The following is a 21946-nucleotide window of genomic DNA, read 5'->3' as shown; positions in this document are numbered from 1 at the left end:
TATTCCACAAAATGGGAGTTGTAATTGTACCTACTGCATACGATTATTATACAGTAAGTATTTAAAACAGTGCTCAGCAAACGTGAAAGAACTCGATGTTGAAGATAAATGTTCAGTCCACCTCCTTAATGCGACAGATGCAGAAAGTAAAATTCACAGAATTTGTGCAAAACTCAGTTAGTTCAGAGTCAAGTCCAGAACCCAGACTCCTGACTCACAGTCTAGTGGATTTGAAATGTTTTAAAATTATTTTTAATGCATCAACTGAAAGGCGCCTTAGGGACATTACCCACTTTTTTTTTTTTTTTTAATTACAATAGGAGTTGTAACAAAAACTGTGGGCCCTGGTGGGCTCAGGCCACCCATCCAAGCATCCGCAGACTCAACTGGTTTGGAACTCTTGGAGAATGGGGCTTTGTGGCCACACTCTAGACCCAGTCCCATGGCCCCTGCCCTGAGCTTCAGGCAACATTCTATCACGGAAAATGCAAAGCATTCTACACTGATTTCATTGCATTCTTCTCACGTGCCGGGGCATTCAAAGCTGCAAAAAAGAGATTTGCCCAAGACCACATGATGCACGAGTTGCTAATATGGGACTCAGACCCTGGTCTCCTGGTTCCAGGAGAGTGCTCTTTGTTTGTTTGTTTGTTTGTTTTTTGACACAGAGTCTCGCTCTGTTGCCCAGGCTGGAGTACAATGGTGTGACCTCAGCTCACAGCAACCTCCAGCTCATGGCTCCCCCTCCCGGGTCCAAGTAATTCTCCTGCCTCACCCTCCCGAGTAGGTGGGATTACAAGCACACACCACCACGCCCAGCAATTTTTTTTTTTTTTTTTTTCTATTGAGACAGAGTCTCACTCCGCATCACCCAGGCTGGAGTGCAGTGGCACAATCTTGGCTCACTGCAGCCTCCGCCTCCTGGGTTCAAGAGATCCTCCTGCTTCAGCCTCCCAAGTAACTGGGACTACAGGATGTGCCACCATGCCCAGCTAGTTTGTTTTGTATTTTTAGTAGAGGGGGGTTTCACCAGTTGGCCAGGATGGTCTCGATCTGACTTCGTGATCCGCCCGCCTCAGCCTCCCAAAGCGCTGGGATTACAGGCGTGAGCCACCGCGCCCAGCCCCGAGTGTTCTTTCTTCTGAGCACACTTGCTTGGCCCTACCTGCCACCACCCCTTTGGGGGAAGAACAGTGGGAGGTGGGAGGAGAAGGTACAGGAGCAAAAGGAACTCCTCTATAATGAGAGAAGAAAAATGCCTTAGTCCGAGGGTCACTTGGGTTTGCTTAGACTATTTTGAAAGGATGAAACAATTTAAATATTAGTAGCATGAAGACCTCACTAGCTAGTACACAGGCCAAATGCGGGCTTACCCTCTTACTAAAGGACACTGATTTACTAAGATACAAAGAAGTTTAAAAACAGAAATGTGCATGCTTTTAGAAGGTAGTGAAACACGCCTGTTGTACTCATCAACTCCAAAAGTCCTGGTCAGTGGGATGATTCACTCACCTACATAAGAGGGGAGGAAAGAAACATCTAAGAAAATTTGAAATAGTAAAAATGTACATATGCATTTGAAGAGAACTGAGAAGAAAAACATTCTACGCATCTCCTGGCTTCCATGACAAGAAAAGAAGAAAGGCGGCATTCCGTTACCTGCTGGCTCAGCAGAGGGTCTTATTCCTCTCTCTGGTTCTCCCTTCCTCCCTTCCTCCCTTCCTCCCTTCCTCCCTTCCTTCCTTCCTTCCTTCTTTCCTTCCTTCCTTCTTTCCTTCCTTCCTTCTTTCCTTCCTTCCTTCTTTTTTTCCTTCCTTCCTTCCTTCTTTCCTTCCTTCCTTCTTTCCTTCCTTCCTTCTTTCCTTCCTTCCTTCTTTTTTTCCTTCCTTCCTTCCTTCTTTCCTTCCTTCCTTCTTTCCTCCCTTCCTTCTTTCCTTCCTTCCTTCCTTCCTTCATTCCTTCCTTCCTTCCTTGTTTCTTCTTCCTTCTTTCCATTGGTTATTTATGCATTCAACAAGTACTGAGCACCTTCACTATCAGTTCCCGTCCCAGTGCTAGAGACATGATAGATAAGAAGACAGGGGAGACCCTTGCTCTAGTGGGGCCTTCATTCTTAAATTCTAGTCATAGCTCACTGAGCGCTCACTACACGCTGATCACAGAGGAAAATAAAGTTAGTTCATAATGCCTCCATTTTCCACTCCAAGAGTATTCCCAATTTGACAGGCATTTTCTTCATAAATACAAGTTCCCATTTTCCTCTGGAGAGGCCAAGGCACAACAAAGTAAAATAGAAATAAATTGATATAACTCCTGTCAGAGAGGAAGTCAGTGGCAGAAATGATCATGGTAATAACAATAACAGCTACAACCACAAACATGGTTTGAAAAAAAAAAAAAGAAGAAAAGAAAGGACCTAAGTTCAGTTGACAAATTGAACTCAAGTCATTAGTTAACAAAACAAATACTAAAGGGTCCTACCTGCCATCATCCTACCTCAAAACTATATCTTATTTCCAGCAAAAATGTCCAGTTTAAGAGTCCTAAGGTTGTGTTGAACCTCCACAGAGAAAACCAGCATTCTAACTTTGGCAAACTTTTAAAATAGCAAAATAGACCATGTTTGTTGGTTTTCCCAGGAGAGACCTTAGCTCAGCTGTAAAATCAGACATCAAAATGGGATTCCTCGCATCCTCCATAGACTCTGGATCATGAGAAATCTTGCCTCTCAACATGCCAACAGGTCGGAGGGCAGTCACGTTCTTTGCTGTTCATAGTACATTGCTGTAGAAGGCAAGCTGTCGAGGGAGTAAAAGGAATTCAAAGAGATTCATTTGGACATTGCTCTCGAGGGTCTATAGAAGAGCATTCTCTTTGCTGGCGCAGCCCCAAGTGGCCACTTGCATTTTTGTATTTTTTCGGAGTCGTTGGAGGAGGCAACCATCGTCAGCAGCCCCTGCAAACGCAGAGACGGAGCGGGGTGGAAATGTTTCCCATTGCCGCGGAGTCGGTCAGCTCTGCCACCTTCCACACAATTCACTCCTTAGCTCTTACAGCCTCTGTGGAACAGAAGAATCATCTGAGCTGGGAGGGCTCAGAGGCCCAGGGTCCAGCATTCCTTGGTCGGTGCCGACACTACCTTTGAACGTCTGCCGTGCGTTATTAAGGACGCAAACAAATGCTGCAGTGAAGAAACCGGTGGAATTGTTTAATTCATCATTTTCTTTTAGAGATAGGGTCTCGTCTTGTCACCCAGGCTAGAGTGTAGTGGCATCGCTCTACCTCACTGCAGCCTCTAATTCCTGAGCTCAAACAATCCTCCCGCCTCAGCCTCCCGAGTAGCTAGGACTACAGGCATGCATCACCACATCCAGCTAATTATTTTATTTTTTGTAGAGACATCATCTTCCTACTAATCTGTTTTCCAGGCTGGTCTTGGGCTCCTGGGCTCAAGCAATCTTCCTTCCCCAGGCTCCCAAAGTGCTGGGATTAAAAGGCATGAGCCACTGTTCCTGGCCTAATTCACCATTTTCTAGACTTATTTGATCACGCAAATATTATTCCTTTAAAACTGATTAACATCTATTGGATTCTTTGAAATATGGTCTGGGAAAATACTGATTGCATACAAGTTTCTCACACACACGTGTGCACGTGTACATGCACACACACTTTATACAAGGATCTCAATAAAACATTCCTAGGTAACAAAAGCACACCATAAGCATTAATAGAGTGAATGACTAGATTGATAAATTAATGAGAAAATGACTCAGCTAATTTACCAGAAGTCCTTACAAACCGCACTGGAAGACTAGTCGCAGTGAGCCAAGCCCTGTCCACCCACTCTCCCTCTCCCATGTGGAATATTCAGAAAGGGATCCTTGGAAATGCAGGGCCCACAGTGCTGTGGTTGCCTCTGAGCCTGGCTAGCATAAAAGGGAAGGCTACGGGTGCTTGGACATGGTGCAGGCAGAGGAAGTTTCAGACTCTGGGGTCTCTGGTAGGATCATGTCGCCTTAGACTTAGGAATAGAGGGCAAAGCAGGCTGTCAAGCTGTCATCTGGTTGGATCCCATTCCCTATCAAAAAGTAGCATCTGATGTTTATGTAGTATATATTTTAAAAAAGGTATGCTTCAGGTTCACAATCTCTTATCCAAAACCCTTGGAGCAGATGTATTACAGATTTCAGAAGTTTTCAGATTGTTCCAAAGGTAATGTGGTACGTATACCATGTGTAATTCCACACACGGGGGCTTGCGGTACTGTCTCATATTCATACATTAACATTTTTGCAATGAAGCATGAATATTCACAGCAAGTGAGATAAATAAAGCTTACACATTGTTTCAAGCCAGTTCAGGTCAGAAGATGCTGCCACAATGGTGTCAAGTATACAAAACACTGTTGGATTTCACAGCTGTCTGGATTTTGGGAATTGTAGGTGAGAGAGTGTGGGTCCTTAATACACCTCTCATAGGAAGGATACTTGCTACAAAGAGAAAAGGGCGATGGCAAGTCCATACAACAAATCTAAGGACTTCTTATAAAGAGAAGGAGGCACTGCCAGTGCCTCGCGTGCTCTTATTTATAAACAAAAGACTTCCCAGTGCTTCATTTAGGGTCAATCCACTGTGGGCCTTGCTTTAATGTTATCTGCTTCTATTTGGAATCCACTATAAGGGAAATCTATTTTTGCCCTTGAAGGACTCATGGGAACTTTACGCTGTCTTAACCATAATGAGAAGTGACTCAAGAAAGAGGGGGTTTCCAAGACAAAAAGGATGAAGAACAAAGACCTAACGAGTCACTCATTGATACATTTCTAAATTCACCAAGATGCCTACATTTTGGGTGAATTTCAGTTCAATCACATGATTTTTAATGAGCATAGTGACAATGACACATGTGACACTTGTGTGCACTTAAATGAACTCAAATATCATTCTTTTTTATTTCTGCCTTTATGGCCTTAGGATTTAACCTAGAAAGAAAAGTTAAATGCAGACGTCTTATCTCCTGTAGGCAATTTTCAAGGAGGCTGCAAGTTTCTAACAAAATTCTCACAACACAATCAATCATTATTTGCCTTAATAAAGTATATACGCTCCACAACATGAAGTTCATGTTCACAACATGAACATGAACTGAGCCACAGCGCTAATGGAACAATGGTAAGTGGTCCAGCTTCAAAAATGGTTGGTATACTATTGGGATATAACACTGGAGGATTCTGCCTATAAAACAGCTGAGCTTTATTCATTAGAGTTCAAGCAAGTTGAAATGCCAAGACTGTATTTTCTCCACATCAGGCCATAGGACCATTGACAAATACATGTAGAGATTTCACAAAATCAAAGTGCAAAAAGAATGTGGTTGATAAATTTTTTTTTTTTAGGTGAGTCTAGCTCTGTCACCCAGGCTGGAGTGCAGTGGTGCAATCTCAGCTCACTGTAACCTCTGCCTCCTAGGTTCAAGTGATTCTCATGCCTCAGCCGTCCAAGTAGCTGGGACTACAGGCACCCACCACCACGCCTGGCTAAACTCCTGACCTTGTGATCCGCCCACCTCGGCTTCCCAAAGTGCTGGGATTACAGGTGTGAGCCACCACACCTGGCGATGGTTAATGCTTTTACTTCAAGCCACACTGCATCAAACTTGTCAGACCCATCATATTCATTTCTGTTTGCAAAGGTCTGCAGACATAACAGCTCATCAATGCCTGAATCATTCATTCCTGGGTTTAAAGCCCCTCACTGTCAGTTTGTGGCAATTCACCCCAAAGTCCCCAGGTCAATTATATTTTGTCACTGGAGATCTAGCCTCACCAGGCCACCAAGGCTTAGTAACCTCAAGAAGGGAATTTCCTAAACCTCACACCCAGCTGGGGATTTAGGACAATGAGTTTCTCTCCATTAATCTTTAATTCCTGAAAATGCTGAGGTTGCCGATAACGGTCGTGTGTGTTTCCCTCCAAATCTTCAGCAGCAAGAAGCTGAAGCAGCCACGGTTGCTACAGGAGGCAGAGGCTGCCTGTATCCAGCTCCCAGGTGGGATTTGGTCCTAGCAGCTGGGAGGTGACAACAAGGGCAATCCAAGGGCAGAACAAAGGAATGGGGAGAAGCCCCCTAACAGCTAGAGTTTACTCTGCACCCATGGGGAGGGAAAGCCAAAGCTAAACAACTCAGTGGTCAGAGGCCCTGTGCTTCACACCAAGCTCTCTGAGAAGCCACAGACTCCTGTTCTCAGGGGGATGACGACCCAGTGGGAATCTGCACAGAACATAGAGAGAGTGGGTTGGTGGGGGTGGGGGAAGAATCCCTCAAGAGGAGGTAGCGTCTCAGGACACCATTCTGTAGGCAATTTCCATGAAGCCTCAGAACAGTGCCTGGCACCCAATTACGTGCTTAATAAATCAAAATATTCTCCTGTCTCCTGGCCTGCCCTCTCTAGGCACAAGGTTGTCCACTTTGTTCTCAGTTTGGTCTCTGTAGTTCAAGCACATCTACTTCTTATGTTTGCATAGAAATCCTTAAGTCAGAACTTTGCAGTGAAAGAACTAGTTAAAAAGTGATTGACAAGGGCCAGGCATGGTGGCTCACACCTGTAATCCCAGCCCTTTGGGAGGCCAAGGCCAGCAGATCACCTGAGGTCGGTAGTTCGAGACCAACCTGACCAACATGGAGAAACCCCGTCTCTAGTAAAAATACAAAATTAGCCAGGGTGGTGGAACATTCCTGTAATCCCAGCTACTCAGGAGGCTGAGGCAGGAGAATTGCTTGAACCCGGGAGGCAGAGGTTGTGGTGAGCCGAGATCGGGGCCATTGCACTCCAGTCCGGGCAACAAGAGTAAAATTCTGTCTCAAAAAAAAAAAAAAAAAAATGTGATTGACAAAAGAAAAAGACTGGATTCCTATGTATCTAGCATTCTCAAAATAGTGAAATTATAGAGCTGGAGAACAGATTAGTCATTGCCAGGGGTTAGATATGGAGTAAGGAGGTGGGAGATTTTTGCAATGATGGAACAGTTCTGTATCTTGATTATGGTGATGGTTACAAGACTCTACCACCAGTTCAGTGTGATAAAGCTGCACAGAACCACACACACACACACACACACACGCACAGACACACACACAAATGAGTTCATGCAAAGCCGGTAAAATCCAAGGAAACTCTGTAGAGTATACCAATGTAAATTCCTGGTTTTAATATTATATCTAGTTCTATAAGATGTTACCTGCAGAAAACTGAATGAAGATGAAGGACACACAGGACCTCCTTGCACATTGTTCTGCAATTTCCTGTGAATCTATATTTATCTCATAAAAAAGCTGAATTCATGTGAATGAATTATGTATGCAATTTGCTAAACAGTTAAGGTAAGCATAGATAGATATATAGATGAACTGTGAATAATATGCACTGTTTGGCTCTGAAGTTAACTTTTCACACATCCCTCACTAAGCGACTGGGATAAATCTTATGCAGAGCCACCACTTTGAAAAACTCCAGGGTTATCACGCATATTGCAGTCTCTACGAAGTGCACCTTCAGGAGCTGTGCCATATACAACCTGGACAATCATACACAGCAATCCTGCCTTTAGGCATTGCTGGTTCTTTGCATTCATCATCCTGGCTTCATGATCTGTTTCTGTTCCTTAAACTGCTCCACTTTTGAAGTCAATCTAGATTGGAATAACCACAGTTTTGCAGCAGCATTGATATTTTTGTTACACAGAATTCTCAGTTTCTTGGTCTACAATTGCTCAGATTTCAAACATGAAACAGACTTTTTATTCATATATCTAATAATCTTTTATTGAGAACTTACTGTGGGCTATAAAGATTGATTTCTGTGTTGTTGTTATTGTAACCGTGATGAACCATAGTTCACATGTACACTTGTACAATGCTGTAGTTCGAGGCATTTCATGCTCTTCTACCAGCTGATCTGTGAAATGCTTTGTCTTTAGAGAAAAAGCTTCTCTCTCTAGCTCTGGTATATATCTAGTTGTCTAATTTGTTGGCTGAAAGAGAACCTTCCAGCGTGAAATCCACCTGAAACAAGACTCCCTGCTATGCAGCAGTTGATTCTGTTTCTTTACAAGTTGAACCATCCAGCTTGGCTGGTGCTAGACTTTTATTGTTTAACCATTTCAACCTATTGATGTGCAGGCCATTCATGATTGTGTGGTTCACAGCTGGGCTGGTCCCAGGACAAGCCCAGTGGTGATTCAGTTAAAGGGGACAGACACGGGAACAGATGAACAATGCATGGGGTGAGGAGGTGGTGGTGGCAGGGGCAGTGCAGGGGAGAGGGCTGGACAGGTGAGGCAGGCCAAAACCGGTGACTCATGGGCTCCCCTTTGTCAGGAGGGCTGGAGCAGGTAGAGCCCGCCCAGAGCTGGGGAACCCACACCCAGCACAGGTCCTCTCCTGATCTGCTACTCCCGCCCCAGTTTCCCGTCAGACACAGGAGCAAGGGATGCACAAAGGCTGCTTCCTGAGCAGTGAGTTGGGACAAAGCCAACAGGTGATCTCAGGGCTTGGCACTTTCCCCATGCCTGAAAGTAGATCAACCATGAAGGTTACAATACAGGTTTAGAGAATTAATAAAAAGGTGTGGGATGGGGTGAGTTTCAAGCTCCAGGATCCAAGTGTTTACTTTCCTAGAGCGACTTCTGTCTCAACAACCCCCAACCCACCCACCCACACACACACCCCTACACATCTGGAATTTTCTGTCCACTTGCCAGTCACCAAATCCCCTCTCCACCATCACCAGCAGCCCTTCTCCCTGATTAGCTTGAGTCACTAAAAAGGCAATGTGGCAGAGGGGCTAAAAGTTCACCTTTTCCCAGCTCTAATTAGAGAAGAAAAAAGAAAGAGAAAGGAGCTAGCTGAAAAATAAGACTCTGCGTACATGCCACTAACTTGACCTTGCAGCTAAAGAAAAGACTATATTTTTAAAAGGAGGAGGAGGAGGAAGAGGACATGATGGGGGGGGAAGGGGGAGGAGAGAGAAGGAGAAGAAGGTCCTTTCATCCTTACTTAACCGTAAGACAAATTTGAATCCAGCTGCATCATTTAGTAGCTGTGTGACCTTGGACAAGTTTCTTTACCCCTCTGTGCCTCACTTTCCTCATTTGTAAAATGGAGATGATGGTGATGATGATGGTGGTGATGATGATGATGGTGATGATGATGGTGATGATGGTGATGGTGATGATAGTGATGATGATGGTGATGATGATGGTGGTGGTGATGGTGATGGTGATGATGATGGTGATGATGATGATGGTGGTGGTGATGGTGGTGGTGATGATGATGGTGATGATGATGATGGTGGTGATGATGATGGTAATGATGATGGTGGTGATGATGGTGATGATGATGATGGTGGTGATGATGGTAATGATGATGGTGGTGATGATGGTGATGATGATGGTGATGATGGTGGTGATGGTGACGGTGATGATGATGGTGGTGATGATGATGGTGATGATGATGGTGGTGATGATAGTGGTGATGGTGATGGTGATGATGATGGTGGTGATGATGATGGTGATGATGATGGTGATGGTGACGGTGATGATGATGGTGATGGTGATGATGGTGGTGATGGTGATGATGGTGTGGTGGTGATGGTGATGATGATGGTGATGATGGTGATGGTGATGATGATGATGGTGATGATGGTGTGGTGATGATGATGGTGATGATGGTGTGGTGATGATGATGGTGATGATGGTGATGGTGAAGATGATGGTGATGGTGATGATGGTGGTGATGGTGATGATGGTGTGGTGGTGATGGTGATGATGATGGTGATGGTGATGATGGTGATGATGATGGTGATGGTGATGATGGTGATGATGATGGTGATGGTGATGATGATGGTGATGATGGTGTGGTGATGATGATGGTGATGATGGTGATGATGGTGGTGGTGATGATGGTGATGATGATGGTGATGGTGATGATGGTGATGATGATGGTGATGGTGATGATGATGGTGATGATGGTGTGGTGATGATGATGGTGATGATGGTGATGATGGTGGTGGTGATGATGGTGATGATGATGGTGATGATGGTGATGGTGATGATGATGATGATGGTAATGATGATGGTGTGGTGATGATGATACTACCAACCTCATAGGATTTTGGGGGAGGCTTGAAAGTGTTGATATGTGTGAAGCCAAAGAGATACGCCTAGCACATAGGAATGTTCAGTGCACTGAGGCCATTCTTTAAAACTCTGGCTGGAAACCCCTTCACATTCCCCAGTTCCCACAGAGTCTCCATCTTCTCCCTCTGCTTCTTCCTGCCTCCCTGCCTTGTGTTCTTTCAGAGTCCCTCATGACTGTGTCTTTTCCCCATCCCCTTTCCCCCAAAAGGTAGCTGGGTTTCAGTATTAAAATCAGTGCTTTGGAGTCTGACCAAGGTGAATTCATATCCTTGCTCCACCCCATCCTGGCTTGGGCAGGTGCCTGGCTGCCCTCACCTGGAACCTGTGGCTTCCATCCTGCCTCCCAGACCTAGTCACAGCCATGAGGATGCCAGTCAGGAAAAGGAAGGAATGCCCACCCTGAATAGGAGCTCAACAAATGGAGCCATTCTGCTTCCATGGCACCTGATGCCTAATTCTGCAGTTGCTCCCGGTTTCCCTCTCTTCTCTTCCACCCTCCATACCATATTGTGCTAATAACAAGAATCATCATGTACTGAGCATTCGTGCCTTCCCAGCACTGTGCAAAGAATTTTGCTCCTGTAATCCTCACAATTCCTGGATTTAGATTCTGCCCTCTGCTCCCAGAGCTCTATCTACATTTCCCAAGGGTACCACTCAAATAACAGCGCATTGCTGTGAAGATCAAAGCAATAGGTGCACAGTGGGAAAAGAAGAGAAAGACATGAAGGGTCACCTAATGGGGTAACCAGCCCTCCGGGCTCGCCCAAGGCTGAGGACCAACCGGGACGGATGGTCATTCTAACAATGCAGTCATCCACAATGTCAAGGATGCCCAAAAATATTTTTTGCTGCTATGACAATGGCTCAGAAACCCGCCTGATGATTTTGGAAGGTACTTCTCTGAGACTCAATTTCATCATCTAAAACAGAGATAGCAATGGCTACCTCCTCACAGGGCCATTGAAGAGATGAAAAGGGACAAAGTGCATCCAGCATTCTTGCAGCGTTTTTCTCATGGTGAGCCCTCCTCCACAGGTGTCAGCATCAAGCCCTGGAAATCACACCTGGGCTTGTCCACCTGCCAGCCACCAGCCCTGGCCACTTCCTTACTCTCTCCAAATCTCAACTGCCTAAACTCCATCAGTTCAAGCCAGGCATAGTAGCTCACACCTGTAATCCCAGCAATTTGGGAGGATGAGGTAGGAAGATCCCTTGAGACCAGGAGTTTAAGATCAGCTTGTTCAACACAGTGAGACTCCATGTCTACAAAATATTCTTTTTAAAAACTGGCTCAGTGGGGAGATTAAGTAAGTTACAGAAAGCTTGTGAAGAAGAAAAGAAGAAGAAGAAGAAAAAAGAGGAGGAGGAGGAGAAGGAGGAGGAGGAAGAAGAAGAAGAAGAAGAAGAAGAAGAAGAAGAAGAAGAAGAAGAAGAAGAAGAAGAAGAAGAAGGAGGAGGAGGAGGAGGAGGAGGAGGAGGAGGAGGAGGAGGAGGAGGAGGAGGAGGAGGAGGAGGGAAGGAGGAGGGGGAAGGAGGAGGAGGGAAGGAGGAGGAGGGAAGAAGGAGGAGGGAAGGAGGAGGAGGGAAGGAGGAGGAGGGAAGAAGGAGGAGGGAAAGAGGAGGAGGGAAGGAGGAGGAGGGAAGGAGGAGGAGGCAGAGAGAGAGGAAGAAGAAGAAGAAGGCGGCAGAGAGAGAGTGCTAGCTGGAAAGAACACTCTGCCTAGACTCCACTGACCAGGCCTCACAGTTTTTAGAAGGAAGAAGACAAACCTCACAGATGCAGCCTGGCTGGAAACCCCCAGTCCCTCAGTTCTTAACCACCAGACAGGGAAGTCTTGGCCAAACAATGGAGGAACAGATTCTCTGAGGGACAGACAAGAAAGAGAGGGGGACAGAGGGCCCCAGCTCCAGCCTGAGGCTTGGGTCTGAAATGTCCAATCCACCAGCACAGCCCCAGCTCCAGCCTGAGGCTTGGGTCTGAAATGTCCAATCCACCAGCACACCTGACACTCCTTGGCAGGAAAAGGAAAGAAACCCTGGCAATCTGGAGGGAGGCATAGCCAGTTCACAGAATCAGAAACATGGGAGCAAAAGCCATGGCCTTTGGTTCAGAAATACCAAACATCTAGGCACCTCCGGCAAAGTCCCTGGCCCAGTTCCATGTTATTGTGACCTCTGAGTCCTGGCCGAGTGCAGGGCAAACTCCACTACCTGCTCAGTGGTCCTCGGGTCCCTTGCTCCTGGCACTGGGGTCCTGTTTCTTTTTGCCCCTTCCAACTGGGCTATCTGGCAGGGATCAATCCGGCCCCACGTAGAAGACACAGTCTGGCAGGGGTCTCCAAGGCCTTTATGTGAAAGTCGATGGCTCGGATGTTACTATTTTTTAACATGGATTCAATGCCAATGGCACGCTGAGCCCATGGAGAAATCAGAGGTAAACAGTCGGCAGACAGGCTCTCTGGGGAGATAAACAGATGCATGGCATTCCAGGTCTCTGAGGAAAGATGCCCCTCAAAGCTAGGGAGCAGCTTTTGTCCATGCTGCCACCTTTAGGGGCATTCTCAGAAATTCCCACTCCTAGGCTCAGTGACAGGATCATCAGAGCCTAACAGCTTCTTGGCCATGGTCGTGCACAGTCGTTGCCAGCCACCCCCGCTATGGCAGGCTGTGCTGTGATGGCCCTTTGCTCCCTGCACCCCCGGTGCTCAATCATGACAGGAGCAGCCTCCAGCCACCCTAGCTTCACAGCCACCCTAGCTTGGATCAGCTGGTCCCTCTCCTGGGGTGAAGGCAGCGAAGGAATTACATCAGCCCACAAGGAAAAGCCACTACTTTTGGAAGGGGCCAGGAAAGTGCAGCGGGAGGGGTCAGCAGAGTGAGAGGGGACAGGGACCCACCATGAGGGATGAAATTGATGACTTCCAATTGAGCGCCCCACTCACCCTCAGCACCGGTCCCAGCCTGTGCTCACCTCCCCCTGCTGCAGGTGTGGAGGCGCAGCACACGTGGGATGGGGGCTGCCCCTGAGCTCTCTGGCTGCGGAGGGACAGCTCTGACAGGAGATAGGCTCCTATACTGATTAGGACAATTACTCTTTCTCTGGGCTTCGGTTTCCTCATTTGCAACATAAAAAGCTTGGGTTTGATGGGTTTTCGAAGAGCCTTTGAGCTCTCTGATTCAGCAATGTGATTGGAGTCTAGCCAGACACGGCCCCCAAATGTGGGGCTGGCCCCATGTCTGTGGAGGGATGGAGGTGGAAAATCAGGATGTGGTGGCAGGGCTGTCTGTGGGATTCTCCTGGGAGCAATGCTCTTCCCCATCTCACAACTCACCCGCACGGCCTTGCCAGATGCCCTGGGTCTGCACCAACCGTTCCCCGCCCTCACAGCTTGCATCCTTGCTCACCTTGTAAATGACTCATGACAGCTGGGGACAGGGTGCCCCAGAGCACGCCCACAAGTCAGTGCCCATCCGCCCCTTCTCCAGGTGCCACTGCTGGGAGCTGTGGAGTTGTCAGCTGTTCCTAAGCCAGGAGAGCTCCTTGAGTTACAAAACCGAGAGGACATGGAAATTGAAATAGGAGAAGCAGCCAGTGGGGGCCAAAGGGCTCCTGGGGCAGCTATGGAAAGACAGCCCTGCCAGAACAAGCACATTATCTATCGGCTCTCTTGGGGAGACATATATGGTTATAAACAGAACCTCTTCCTATCACAAGACACGCCTGCCAGCCTTTCCATGGATCACCAAAGCACCCCCGAGCTTTGCACTTAGGGACGATTGCCAGGCGTGGGAAACACCTAACAGTTGCATGTCAGCACCGAAGGAAGTGGGGTTCAGACAAAAGGCGTTCCATTTCACAGCAGGGAGGAGGGAGCCCCTTGGAAGAAAAAAGTCTTTCTTGGGGCCACCCAGCAAGCCAAGCCAGAGCTTCTCAGCAATCAGGTGTGCATTCCTGGAGCCCACGCCACCCATTCTCGACCCAGGGAAGGGATTAGGGAACTAGGGATATTTTGAGACCCAAAGAAAATTTACCCCCTACGAAAGAGCCCAAAGTTTTCCCACCATTCTGCAAATCAGCACCTGGACTGCGAGGCCACGAGGGCTGCATTGAGTCGGGGGAGAAGGAAGGCTGGCCAGTTAGGAATGACGTCATGTGGCTACAGTTTAAAAAAAAAATGCACACTGCTGCTGAGAGCTGGGGTATAAATGCCATGGCAGTTGCTGGGCATTTCTGCCCCGGCTCTTAACAGCGGAGTGCGAGGGGATCTCTCCAGGTTGGATCGAGTGGCTGCTTTCCTGGTTGCTAGGGCCGATAAGACAGGGAAAATGCTACACTTGGTGTTCATGGGAAAACATGTTGATATTGAAGAAGAGCTGAGACGTGTTAACAGTTGAGTAAAAACAGAGCAGCCCTGGCTCAGGGGCTGCAGCTACCCGCCAGGCGGGCACTTAGATTACCCACGTGGTGTGCTGCAGGCAGTGAGTCAGACGGCCCATGCTCCCGAGACTGAGGGATGACAATCCCAAAAGGACGCACCACCAAATGTGGCTCCTCCAAGTAGGCCCAAGGACCCGGCCTCCGCTCCAGACGGCTGTGGGCCCCTGCAGGCGTCGCACTGCAGCCAGCCACCCTGGCACACACAGAGACTGTGGACGCTGACAGGCAGTGCCACAAGGCTGGAGATGAGGAAAGGGACCGTGCAGGCGGATGGGGGATGCTTTGCGGCAGGGCACAGGAAGCACTCGTGGGGACAGACTCTCCACTGGCAGGTGTGGCCAGAGGGGCACTGGCCTCGGAGCCTCTGTTTGTAGCTCTGTGCTGGGGCTTGGGGTACAGGGCGGCCCTCAAAGGGAAATGGTTTTGGTGGTTCAGGAAATAAAACCTTTTGGCAGAGACCCAGGGCTGGCCTGACGCACGCTGCTTTCTGCCCTACAGCTAAGAGCGTGGTAGCAAGGTCCTTCTAGGTTTCCATTTTAATCCACTCACCAGATGCCTCGCCTGGGATTTACACAGTTTAGACTCCACATTGGAAGATTCAAATGTCCCTCATTTTCTGCCTCCCACAAGTCAGCTATGAATTTTCCCACACATAACTAGTAACTTCAGTTTTTCTCTGCTATTCCCTGCAGGTCTCTGCGAGCTCTCAGGAAGATGGTGAGAGGGCTGAGCTCAGGATGGCTGGACGCAGCAGGGCCTGAGGGTAGGGCTTAGGGCCACAGTGCTGCCCTTGACCAGTGATGCTGGGAGCCAGGAGGCCCAGTTCTGTTTTATGCGCTGGGCTGGGCATCACTGCCCTAACCAGGAAAGCAGAAATCATTGAGTACCAACTACTTCTCTGTGATGCTCCACTCACCACAGATAACTCTTGAGACATGGTATTGTGTTCCGGAGGGGACTGGGAATAATGGACGGAGGAGAGAGAAGAGAAAGGGAAAAGAGAAAAGGAGAGAGGTCTGAAGTCAGCAACCCAGCGGGGTAAGGCAGAAAGCGGGAGCACAGAAGGCCAGACAGAGGGGGCTCCTCACCCGGCAGGAGATGACCCGGCATGCTTAGAGTAGAATGGAAAACACAATGACAGGTAAATCTGAGTTTAAAAGGAATTTTTTGAAAGAAAACGGAGACCAGGATAGTAGCTCACGCCTGTAATCCCATTACCTTGGGATGCCGAGGCAGGTGGATCACTTGAGCTCAGGAATCTGAGACCAGCCTGGGCAACATGGTGAAACCCTGCCTCTACAAAAAAACACAAAAATTAGCCGGGCATGGTGGCACACGCCTGTATTCCCAGCTACACGGGAGGTTGAGGTGGGAGGATCAACTGAGCCTAGGAGGTCAAGGATACAGTGAGCTGAGATTGAGCCACTGTACTGCACCCTGGGTGACATAGTCAGACCCTGTCATGCCTGTAAGCCCAGCACTTTGGGAGGCCAAGGTGGGAAGATCACTTGAGGTCAGGAGTTCAAGACCAGCCTGGACAATGTGGGGAACCCTCATCTCAACTTAAAAAAATACAAAAATCAGATGGGCGCGGTAGCACACACCTGTACTCCCAGCTACTCAGGTGGTTGAGGCACGAGAGCCACTTGAACGCAGGAGGCATAAGTCTCAGTGAGCCAAGATAGCACCATTTCACTCCAGCCTGGGTGACAGAGTGACGCTCTGTCTCAAGAAAAAAAAAAAGAGAGAGAAAATGGAAAAGACTGAAAAGTTGAAGCGGGGGAAAATTAATCAGTTAGAAACAAGACTATACCCTAAGATGGAGCTGAAATTTGAAGTTTAGAAAATAAGGCAAAGGACATATATGTGTAATATATATAAAGAAAAAACAAGACGCTAACATCTAATTAGAGCAACAATCTTCATTCCAGAAAGGTAGCAGAAATAAGCACTTAGCAAATTTAAAGTATTCTGACTAATAGAATGACAATCACAAAAAAAGAGCAATATTATGAAACTGAGCAGTGGCCTTCAAACATTTTTGTCAGGGGAAAAAAATTCAAATGGTACTAATGTATTAATACTGTTCTGTTTATAAATTTCATATGATTGCATCTATGTAATTTTAGAAACATTAGGAAATAGAAAAACGAAAATTTAAAGAAAATATTTTAATAATTTAAAATATTTTATTTATCAACTATATAAAAAGCTTTATATGAGGCTGGGCGCAGTGACTCACGCCTGTAATCCCAGGACTTTGGGAGGCCAAGGCGGGCACATCATGAGGTCAGGAGATCAAGACCATCATGGCTAACCTGGGTGACAGAGCGAGACTCCGTCTCAAAAAAAAAAAAAAAAAAAAAAAAGCTTTATATGTAATATTAATATTCTATGAGAGTAATATGATTGAATAATTTTAGTTATTTTTTCAAATCTTGGCTTAGCGTGTGATTTGAAGGTCATATTTTGCTATTTGATTTTAATGACTGTCATAAGTAAAAGACATGCCTCACAAACATTAGTAACGTAAGTAGGTCCAAATGAGGATCTTGGGACATTGGTAAGTATCTTTTAAACCTATGCACCATATTAAGCAAAAGGTGTATTGAAATTTGACTGTTAAGTAACAGTCTTCACTAATGTTGATTGGCTATTATTAAAAATTAATCAGAAGTTGTTGTACTTTATACTTTCAACAAATGTCTTTAAAACTCACTGAAATTTCTTATTTGACAAATTGGGGCAGAATAGAAAATTCTTTTTCCATATTTTTAAAGAATGCAGGTATGAGGTCTATGTTTAATAAATATCATTTTCAGCTGAAAGGAAGAATGAGAGGGAAGGAGGGAGGGAAGGAAGGGAAGGAGGGAGGGAAGGAAGGGAAGGAGGGAGGGAAGGACACTGCAAGATTTAGAAATAATCTCAAAGACCTGTTTCAACATGCTCTCACTGCAACATAACTTTCTTTTGAAAACCAACTATTCTTTCACTCATTATTAAAATGTCATATTTATTTAGAAGGGACATATTAAGTTGTTCTTAATTTTCAAGATTATTTTCTACATAGCTTATAACTGGCAGCTACTCATCAGAACAGGTCAGAAATTTTGAAATTGCAGTCAAATCTGCATCTTCAGGTCTGACAAATCTCCTGAGAGCTCTGCCTTGAATAAACCTCTACTTGAAATATATGTTTCCTATCTACTTCCCATTTCATAAAAAGTGTAAAGATTCTACGTAGAAGTCAGTTATAGACTATGCTACACATGTATGTGTGTGTATATATATATACATATGTGCGTATATATATACACACACTTATTTAGCCACACCCATGACCTCCTTATAGCACATGAGCTACATGTAACAAGTCACTGGCAGTGAACATGAGTGAGCATGTCGTTATCTGTCAATCTCTCAAATTGTCAAATTCCCTCTCTCCTCACAGGGCCATATATAGGAATGATCACCTGACAGACAGATCAAGTGAAACTACCAGTGTTAATCTACATATTTTCCATTAATCAGCCAAGCGCAGTGGCTCATGCTTGCAATCCCAGCACATTGGGAGGCCAAGGCAGGTGGCTCACTTGAGCCCAGGAGTTCAAATCCCACCTGATCAACACGGTGAGACACTGTCTCTACAAAAAACACAAAAATTACCTGGGCATGGTGGTGCACACCTGTAGTCCCAACTACTCAGGAGGCTGAGGTGAGAGGATTGCTTGAGCCCAGGAGGTCAAGGCTGCAGTGAGCCACAAACGCACTACTGCACTCCAGCCTGGGCAACAGAGCAAGGCCCCGTCTCAAAAATAAATAAATAAATAAATAAACAAATAAATAAATAAAAAGAAAAAGAAAGAAAAGATTGAATTAAATCAACCAAGTTCAATTTGTTTCATAATTTTAGTTTAGAATACATTGAAATCAAAATTCCAGCTCTCCTGGAAACCCGCTGCAGAGGGGCCAGGATCCAGTAAGGCACATAAATGTCTGCTCTGGGAGTCTATGTTCACTCCCCTCTGGACCATTTATTGCTGTGCAGCCCTGAATAAGTCCTTCAAGCACTCCGTGCCTTGGTTTGCTCATCTACAAAGGGAGATAATAAAAATTATTACAAAAATCTATTCAGGAGGTGAGTGTGACAATTAAATGAACAAATCCATGCAGAGGCCTTCGATTTTTTTTTTTTTTTTTTTTTTTTTTTGAGATGAAGCCTCACCCTGTCACCCAGGCTGGAGTGCAGTGGCACGATCACAGCTCACTGCAACCTCTGCCTCCTGGGTTCAAGCAATTCTCCTGCCTCGGCCTTCTGAGTAGCTGGGATTACAGGCGTGTGCTACCACGCCCTGCTAATTTTTTGTATTTTTAGTAGAGACGGGGTTTCACCATGTTGGCCAGGCTGGTCTCGAACTCCTGACCTTGTAATCTGCCCGCCTTGGCCTCCCAAAGTGCTGGGATTACAGGTGTGAGCCACGGCTCCCGGCCAGCTCTTAGATTTTTTAGCTTACAGTGGAGATTCAAAAAACATTAGCTGTTATGATTATCACGTGCAATAATTATGTCCTTCTATAAACTGGAAGTAGTACCTGGTGGCTAAGAAACCAGTTAGAGGACTGTTTCTTTATCCAAACAAGAAAGGATTGTGGCCAAAACCAAGGAAGCAGCAGCGGGGTTGGACAGAAGGAGAAGGATCTGAGAAACATTTGAGACATTATGTCAGTAGACTTTTCAACTGTTGTAATATCAAGAGAAGGAAAAAAGCAGTCAAGTGTAACTTCGAAGTTTCTAGTGCATGTGATCAAGGAGTATTAGCTGAGAAAAGAAAATAAGGAAAGGTCTAAATTTGGTGGAAAAGAATAACTTATTGAATGCTTACTATGTGCCAGGAAATATTCTAAGTGTTTTTTATCCACTAAGTCATTTAATCCTCGTAACAACCCTGTGAGATAGATGCTATCCCTATTTTATAGATGACAAGACTAAGCCATAGGTCTATAACTTTTCTGAAGCTATACGGCTGGGCTTCTAACCCAGGATATCCAACCCAGAGTACATGACCTCCACTGCCCCACATGTAGCCTTTCTTAGAGATAATGAGTTCAGTTTAGTTTGAGGGACATGGAAGAAGCCATGTGGAGGAGTGGGTTGAATGTAACAGTCTGAAACTCATATGAGATGTGGAGATAGCAACCAAGCTTGAGATGCCAGATGTACCAGCATAGAAATGGGATTGCAGCCACAGAAGGGCACACGGGAAGGAAGAGAGATCTTGCACATGAGAAGAGGTCTGGGAGACATCCCTGGGGACACGGATGCTCCCGACCTGCCCACAAGGGTGTAAGTGTTAGCTGCTTTTCATTGTGGATGTTTGCCTATCATAACGGCTTTATGCAAGGGGGTCTTGGGCTGCTCAGCATCAGAACCCCCTTGCCATATCGGGGAATCTGCCTCAATCTTGGTGGGACCCACACCTTTCACTATAGTAGTCAGAGAGCCAGACATTTGCTGTTCCTCAGCCTGGGAGGCCAAGCCTGAACAAACAACATGTGTCTGGCCAATCTAATAGGACAGCGAGTCCTCAGCAAGTGACATCGAAGCGAAGAATGTTGCCACATGTGTTCCACCTACAGCAATGCCTGCAGTGTCCTGGGGTGGCAGGGGTGACTGAGGGCTCATTTTCTGGGAGCAGAGTCCCCCCACCCTGAGGTGCGACCTTGGCTCTGATTTCCCTTGGCTTCCCCTCATTTTCTTACAGTTGTTCTCTAGTCGTTCTGTCTATTCTGCGAACTTCTTGGCTTAGTCCCCCAAATGTCTTCTTCTAGAGCAGTTTCTCTTGTTTAACTTGCTCTCTCACTGGTCCAGTACCAATGCACCATTCCTGAGATAATTCTATTGTCCTTGCACTCCTTTCTCTCCTTTGTAATATATTACAGAAGTGGTTATACATTTTCACCTAAAAACATCCCTAAGAAACAATCACCTCTGGGACTGAACTGTAGGACAAAATACATCCATAAAGAACGATTACCCTAAATTAGAATAGTTATCCAAATGTACAAATGGAATAAGTATGAGTTCTTCTACCACACCTGGAGCGTAACAAATGTCTTATTTCACTTTCTTAATTAAATTCAATCCCAGCACCACTTGCCAAGGTTGGTTACAATGGCTAATATCAGGCCAGACGTGGTGGCTCACACCTGTAATCCCAGTACTTTGGGAGGCCGAGGCGGGTGGATCACTTGAGGTCAGGAGTTTAAGACCAGCCTAACCAACATGGTGAAACCTCATCTCTACTAAAAATACAAAAAATTAGCTAGGCATGGTGGTGGGCGCCTGTAATCCCAGCTACTCAGGAGGCTGAGGCAGAAGAATCGCTTGAACCCAGGAGGCAGAGGTTGCAGTGAGCTGTGATCGTGCCACTGCACTCCAGTCTGGGTGACAGAGTGAGACCCTGTCTTGGAAAAAAAAATAGAATGGGTAATATTAGACAATATTCATGATCTACCATCCTGGAACATGTAGGACTCCCAGGGCTTACTCGCATCAGAGAAATGGGGAAGGGTTCTGAATGGTCTTCGGCTCTGAATGGTCACTATTTCTTTGCTGCCCAAAGCCACTGCCAAGAACAGGTTCTCCCTTCTGGCGTGCCCTGCTAGCCTGGCAGCCCCTCACAACTGTCCTCCCATCAACCACAGGTGCAGCCATGGAGCCCTTGCCAGCATCCCCAAGGTCACAGGACCCAGAGGCCAACCTCACTGTCTTATCCACGCCAGGTCCTTGGAAGAGCTGGCCAAGGGGTGCCCTCGTCCAGCAACCTGTGGGTCCTGGAGGTCTTCGTGCACAGATGGCATTTCCAGCCTCCTGACCCTCAGGATGGCCTTCCCCACACACAGCCAACACCTGTGTGAGGAATCCAGCTTCTTGTCCCTTCAGGTCCCAAGAGAGCAGAGAACACAAGAACTCCTCAGAAGACAGCCCCTGGCTGTTCCTTATGGAGAAAGTGGAAATCACCCTTTCTTGTGCCAATGTGCCTCCTAGGGAAGCAGATGAACAAATATACAGTAAAAATCTCAGTTCCAGAGCCAATGTGTTTAGGAACAGTCCTAAAAACACAGTTTATTTTTAATAAGAATTACTTTAGAAACAAAAGTTATGTTGATAGATGTTCTGCCTGCAAGTAAAAGAAATAATCCCAGTGTAAGCCAAAAGTGGGCACTTTTTTCTGTCAATGCAGAAATAGAGCCAGGCCTCTGAAAAGATTGGAACCCTAGCCTGGAAGGCAGCCAAAACCTCTGTG

The 21946-nt window shown here is 46.3% G+C and overlaps 1 pseudogene; it reads right to left on the bottom strand.

The window, feature by feature from the left end:
* Nucleotides 1–13833, bottom strand: part of LOC102122651 (transcription factor BTF3 pseudogene) — a 32525-nt pseudogene extending 18692 nt beyond the window's left edge.
* Nucleotides 13834–21946: the final 8113 nt, after the last annotated feature.

The sequence above is a fragment of the Macaca fascicularis genome, chromosome 4 (assembly GCF_037993035.2).
Source record: "Macaca fascicularis isolate 582-1 chromosome 4, T2T-MFA8v1.1".
NCBI lineage: Eukaryota > Metazoa > Chordata > Mammalia > Primates > Cercopithecidae > Macaca > Macaca fascicularis.
Note: the sequence above shows the minus strand (reverse complement) of the source record. Positions and strands in the feature narration are given on the sequence as shown.